The sequence below is a fragment of the Aythya ferina genome (assembly GCF_964211825.1).
Source record: "Aythya ferina genome assembly, chromosome: 16".
NCBI classification, from domain to species: Eukaryota; Metazoa; Chordata; class Aves; order Anseriformes; family Anatidae; genus Aythya; species Aythya ferina.
In genome coordinates, this window is record NC_140315.1 from 12,069,617 (window position 1) to 12,076,454 (window position 6,838).

Genomic DNA, 6,838 nt, shown 5'->3' on the forward strand with positions numbered 1-6,838 from the left:
TGTGAAATGCTGGATCTGATTTAGGTTCTAATGTAACATCCAGCATACAGTGACTCAAAATTCAATAGATCTTTCTTGTTGTCTCTTTCCTTTCGGAAAGCCCTCATCAATGAAACCCTTGAAGATGTTTTAAATGACCCATATAGAGTAGTGCTCTTTAACTGTGTAATCAGAGATGATTTACTGAATTCATTTCAGGGTGATTGTAGCATGTGTTAAAGGATTGATCAAGAAAAAGAGGAGAAAGTCACTAAGGTTTGTTTGCCTCCCCCCAGAGGGCAATGCAAAGACGTAGGAACACTAACTGTGTATGCCATTATCATTCTGGAATAAGGCGTATCCATTAAAAAACAGAAAGCTCAATATGTCAGGTATTTGGAAACTTTCCACTCGCTGCAGGACCAGCAAAAAACACAGACAGCAGTGACAGATCATGTGGGCCTGCTTCCTAGACTGGGTACTGAATCATACGTGCTACTTGCACACTCATTTATTTTTTTTTCACCAAAAGCATCTGCAGATGCAGTTATATGCTTTGCATATTCATTAGGAGCTCAGTTTAGGTGTTGAAATGTGCACCTCTCTTGTATTAGAGGCAGGTTGTCCCTATAGCATAGTGTTTTTTTTTTTTGTTTGTTTGTTTGTTTTTTTGTGTGTGTGTGTGTGTGTTTTGTTTTGTTTTTTTAATTTATTTTTTGTCTCAGGGCCAGCAGTCACCCTACAGACTTGTACAACGTAATTAGGTTAACAAGAAGGATCAGGAAAATATACTGATCAGTTGCAGATCTCAACAGGTACACTTTAGATTTGCTCCATCAACTTTGGCTCAGTACAATTGTGCCAGCTCAAGCAAATTGAAGAAGCTTAAATCAACCTTTTGCCTATCCTGTGAGAGCATCTTGGACTGGGAGTGATCTCATGTGTCACATATATTAGCTTCTGCAACACTCAGACCCAGGAGATTGCTGTAATCACTTTCTCACTGCTGTTTCTTGGCTTCATGTATTTAAATCAACCCTGGAACATTATACGATTGAACCTTCTTTTAGCTTAATCAGTTTCAAATATTCATTTGTCTTTCTTCTCTGACTGTCTTTCTGTGCCTACTTATCACCTGAGCTGAAGCCAAGACCAAGTTCTCAGCTGTACATATCTCACAAATGAGCTTGTGTAAAAGAAAAAGGAGAGAGAGCAAGAGAGAAAGAGCTCCAGTGGTCTGTGTGAGGATTAAGGATTACTCTAACAGCATTGAATTTACAGGAGCTTGAAAATGTGGGGGAGATCTGATTCAGGAAAAAAATATGATAATTTGTGGCCAGAGGGAATCAGCGAGGGCTTTAGCCAAATTGGAAATTACCTTTTGGTGCTCCTTTACTACAATTCCCGTAACTCCAATTACAGTAATACACTCAGTTGTTTAACTCTTGTCTTATAACACCAGGCCTTGTGCATGACTTAATCCGTCCAACACCTCTTAATGAACTCATTATTCTTATGATGCCTAACTACGCACGGAGGCTTGCTCTAATTTGAAGACCAGTGTTGAATAAATATATATTTAGGAGACAAGGGGAGCTATTACAGGTACACAAATACAAAACTTTATCCTTGGGGGGATAAGTACATGCCATCCAGGTGGCAACAGCTAACTTAGTAGGAGAAAATGATGCACAGGGCGATATTGGGGTGACAAAGAGACTTGGGCATTTGGGGTATGAGGCAAAACTGAATATTCTGTTTGACCTGGGCTGAGCTGCAACAAGTACCCAAAAACTCAGAGCTCACACACTGTGTACTAAGCTCTCTGGGACTTCCTAATATTTATCTGAGCTTGAGCCAGCTAGGCAGTAAAGCTGAGCAGAAAATGTGTTGGTTTTTTTTTTTCTTTCCTCTGTTTTTTGTTCTTAAGTACCTATATCCTGAGGTTCCATCAGAAGGCCCCAAAGGAGGTAAATTGTTTTGAGCCCTAAATTTGTCTTACCAACAGGAGTACATTGTCTTGCCGTGTTTCCAGAAGCACCATTGTACCCTCTCCTTCAGTGTATAACAAAAATTGTAGTGTTACCATGTGTTTTGTACCCAAATTCTGCCTATGAAGCCAGAACTGAGGTGCTGATGGAGGGGAAGCTGTGATCATGCACTAGTTCTGGTCCACGCTGTGTGGATATTGAATGCTGTGCCTCCATGGTGCCTTTGATTCTGAGAGGAGGTTCACTTTTTTTCAATGAAAAAAGGTTTTGTTTGTTTGTTTGTTTGTTTGTTTGTTTTCTAGAGAAATCTAATTTTTTTTTTTTAGTGAAGATCATCACTTAGTCAGTGATGTGAGGTTATTTTTCTCCAGGGAATGACCCACATGATCCATCCCAGTCTCTACTAGATTGAATCTGGATTAAGCTCTGTAGTTCTCTCATACTTCCTTTCCTTTAGGACTCACTTCCACAATACATGGGCTTTTCCTCTTTATGAACAGACTCTACATTGGGTCCCTTCTATCCATGTACTACCCTGCAGTTCTCATTTATTTTCTGTTTCCCCAAAAAAGAGGATTGCTGCCACTCATCTTGGAGTCTTCACACCTTGGCTCCTGGGAGGTATTCTCACAATCTCCTGCCCTTCAGAACTGTTAGATTTTCTAAGTTCAAAACAAGAAAACAAAACAAAACAAACAAACAAACAAACAAACACAAACTTTGGTCCACAGCTTCAAAGTGTTTCTTTCAGAAGGTCTCTCCCACCCTTGAAGAGCAGCTGGTAGAGCCGCTGCAGGATCTGCAGCCTCTGACAGCCTCCTCCTTGCCCTCGCCCTCTGCTCTGCTTTCAACCAGTTCAGACTTTCTTTTCTTTTTTCCTGAAATCCCCTGCTGCTGGATGGCAGCAGAACAGATGCTACAGAATTATGTTTTAAATCTATCTTTAGTCCCAGGCAAAACTCAATATTCAGGGGCATGGTTGGGTCAAAATTATTTCTTCATGGCCTTTGGGTATTCATTAAATACATACAGCTCTGGCATTATTATCCCTTTTCAGTGATGTTATATTACTTTCAATAATAGCTACAATTTAGAAAGTGCAGATCCACCAAAGCAAAAACATACAATAAAAGGTTATAGCTAAACTGCAGCTCCATGAAGTTAAGGGGTAAAAAAGGCAGAGACTTTACGGTTGCATTAAGCTACATGGTATGTGGGAGTTTCAGTACATAGGTCCTAATTCTGGAGAGCATTCAGTCTCTGAAAGCCTACACCCAATCCTCACACAGACACCAGCTCAACATGGTATTGTTTTTTTTATTAAAATGTAAGCCTTTTTCCCTCGTTGGGGTCTATTAACTTCCGCATGTTAAACACATGCTCAAGCTTTGTTCAGAACAAGGATGCTTAGGGTGTTTTCTAAGTAAAACCCCAAATGAAATGACCAAAGTTTCCAGCTGGTCACAAGAAAAGCAGCACAAATACAAAAAGGTGAAATTATTAAAACATTCAAAGTGCTCAATCCACTTCTTTAAGTGAAATCAATACTATTCTGAAGCAGTGAAAATTGATGTAAAACTGCACTGAACTTCGAATTTCCCATTCTGGAGTGGGTGTCTAAACACCCCTGTGATTAATACCTTCATGACTGCCCAGCCAGATGGATGCTGATGGAAGACAGAAACATAATAGCCATGTAAATAAAAATGTCTTTACTAAAGGCCCTACCAAGGCCGGGAAATTTCCTGGCCTGAAAGAAAAGCAGCAAAGCTTAATGGGGGAAAAAAGTAATCGTCATATGAGTATTTGTAGAGATGAGGCTCAGCAAAAACTGCTGAATAGTCAGAAATTTGCGGGAAGCTTGGTTGCATATCCAAAATAGTGTTATCCAACATTAATTGAAACCATAGGTTATTATACGGGGCTGCTGACAGAGCTCCCATGAAACAAAATGCTGGTCATCTGGACAGAGGCAATGGGGCACTGGAGAAGCTACTCAATATCATTTAGACTTCATATGCCAGTTTCCTGATATTGTCATTCATCTTTTACTGCTTTGGGGACTGGCATGGGCTTCATGTCATTCAGCTCAGCGATACCTGTGTACACATGCTCATCTGCCAGGGTGAAATTCAGCACACTTCCTAAGAACTCAGCGAGGGTGAGCTGTTTCCACCAGACTCAGAGCACCCACTCCGAGTGAGGACTGTGTTTGTCACCTTCACAAGCTCACTTTGTTGTTCTCACAAGAGACCTGTGGCTCGATGCTGGCTGAGTTACCCCTGTGCAGACAGGAGAGGCCCAGGCGTGCAGCCCAAGCAGGCACACAGGGAACAGAAGCAGCGCCAACACAGGGCCCTGCCTACAGACTGAACAACCGGCTGTTAAAATACATCAGCCTGATTTTGCAAGCCAGCCTCTAGGCTAAAACACGTGTGAGGGAGTGCAGATGGACTTCAGCACTTAACGGGCAAGCACAAGAGACGGGCAGCTCAACAAAGGGAACCTGCCTGCAGACAGGGTAAAACATATCAAACCCGCCTTCTGCTCTCTCGATACTGCCAGCTTTTGCTGCCCATCAGTTACATTTTCCAGCAAGCTTTCTCCTTCTGTTTTGGCACGTTACCGTGCTGCCCATGGGAGGAATGCAAAAGGCTGTTGTTCTCTTCCAAATATCTCATTACAATTCACCTATGACGAGACGCCTACAAATCGCTTGCTAACAGCAGGGCAGGTTGTGCTGTGACAGCCACTCGCCACCCCAGCCAAGACTGCTTCACCTGCCCCATGCTCCCCATCCCCACCGCCCCTGCCCGTTTTGCTGGCCTCGACTGAAGATGCTGCGTTAGTGCAGTTATGTGCACAGCTTAACGCGGCACAGCCCCAACCCGTGAGGAGCCATTAGAGGCTACAGCAGTATAAATAATACATAAATCATTCATAACAATCAATAGCTAAATTCCTCAAATGCTTTATTTCCAATGAATAATTCCACCAGTTCAAGTTGTCAGGCATGGCAGCGGGCAAAAAAAGCTGCAAGCGGCTCTGAAAACTTCCCAAATTGTGGCTTCCCGCAGTTCTTTTACCTATGGTAGCTTTTGACGGGCTTTCAAAAGCAGACGAAGAATACAGGAAATCCACAGGCAGCGTGGCTTTGGTGCAGTGCTGACAGCCCGCACTGGAGTCAGGAATGGCATGAATAACAGAGAAAATGAGTTGGCAAAGATAAAACGATTTCCCCAAAACTGAAGAGAAGGAGATACACACAGAAGAGAAAAGGGTAGACACCAGGGGAGTTAAACATCCAGGATATACATGTGCCTCCTGAGGTTTACATACTACTTGCAGCTTCAGAAAGGTATCAGGGGAGACTGAGATTATACTAAGAGATTTGGAGGGGGGTTATTATTTTATTTTTTTTTTCCCTCAAATCCTATAATCTGATACTGTATAAAAACCCTTCAAGCGTGGTTTCAGGACAAACTATAGCCAACATATAGAAGTGTGTCGTGGCCTGCAGGGCACCAGCAGTGTCTCATGGCTCCCAGCCCAACAGGGAGCACCTGCCAGGGCACAACAAACTCACCCGCAGAGGGAGGGGGCTGCAGTTTCCGAGGTCCTGCCGTGGTCAGAGCCCTTCTCCTGCTCAGTCTGGTTCATGTGACGACACCTTTGCTCATCCAGTCTCATTCATGGGGCAGACACCTTGGTACTCTGACCATTTGCGCTTTTTCTGGAGTTAAGCCGGCTCCAAGGCTGTGGTAAGTCACCGACCTGCTGTGGCCAGAAAGAGCTTTTGTGTTTGGATTATGAAAAGCAGCACAATGCAATGCAGTCCCCACCGGGAGCCCTAGCTTTAGGTATCAGGGAGCAGCAAATCCAATCCAGACAAACTTCTGCACTGGCATAGCATCAGTTCTTGACCTTGCCACTACACAAATGCTACCTAAATGCTAATTAAGCCCTACAGCTCCTCTGAATGGTGGATAAAGAAGCACATGTATATTCTTCTACCAAGAGAGCTTGAGACACAGCTTGAATAATTTGGCTAAGGTGACACTGTGAGCCTGTGGCAGACACAGCGTCTCCTGCTGCCGGTGCCTCATCTGCTACCTTTGTGTTTTGGTCCATACCCATAAAACCACTACATTAGTAAGAAATTAGTAAGAAAAGGCTTCTCCCCAGCACATTGCCATTTGTTTCTGAGGCCAGTCACGCCTATTCAGAAGTACCTAGCTTTAACAGATGTGGTTTCGTTGTTTTGCTGGACAGGGGTTGTTTTCTTTTTTTTTTCCTGGAAAATCAGAGCTGGCCAAAGCAGTCAATTTCTGGAAATGGGATATAGTACGAAAACTCTTTTTTTTTTTTTTTTTTTTGGGTGATACAGGTTCTTTGTGATGCTCATGCTTGCTGGTCACAGCCTTATTAGAAAAATTGCTAAGGATTTGGCAACTGCGTTTCAGTTCAAAGCCTCTCATTTATCTGCCTCTGCCTGCCAACACGGTGACACTCCATCACTTCTGGGAGCCCCTGACACCTCCTATTGACTAAGTGCCACCCCCGCTGCAGCCACTCCAGAGAGAGTGGTGACAAGCATCCTTTACCCGCAGATGGACCACAGAAGCCACATAGTCACGGTACCTCTTTTGCAACACCAAAGAAGTTTCTGTAACGATTTCAACAAGCACTGCTTGCAGAGGCCATTTTTTTCAGTCGGGAAGACATCATCCACAGTGCAAGCAGAACAGGATCTCGGTGATCAGGCACTGCCATCCTGCTCTGACCTACACAAAGCTAAATTAAGCCTACCTACTGGCCTTCTCACAACACTGGTGTGACCCCACATATGTTAACACTGACGCCTCCAC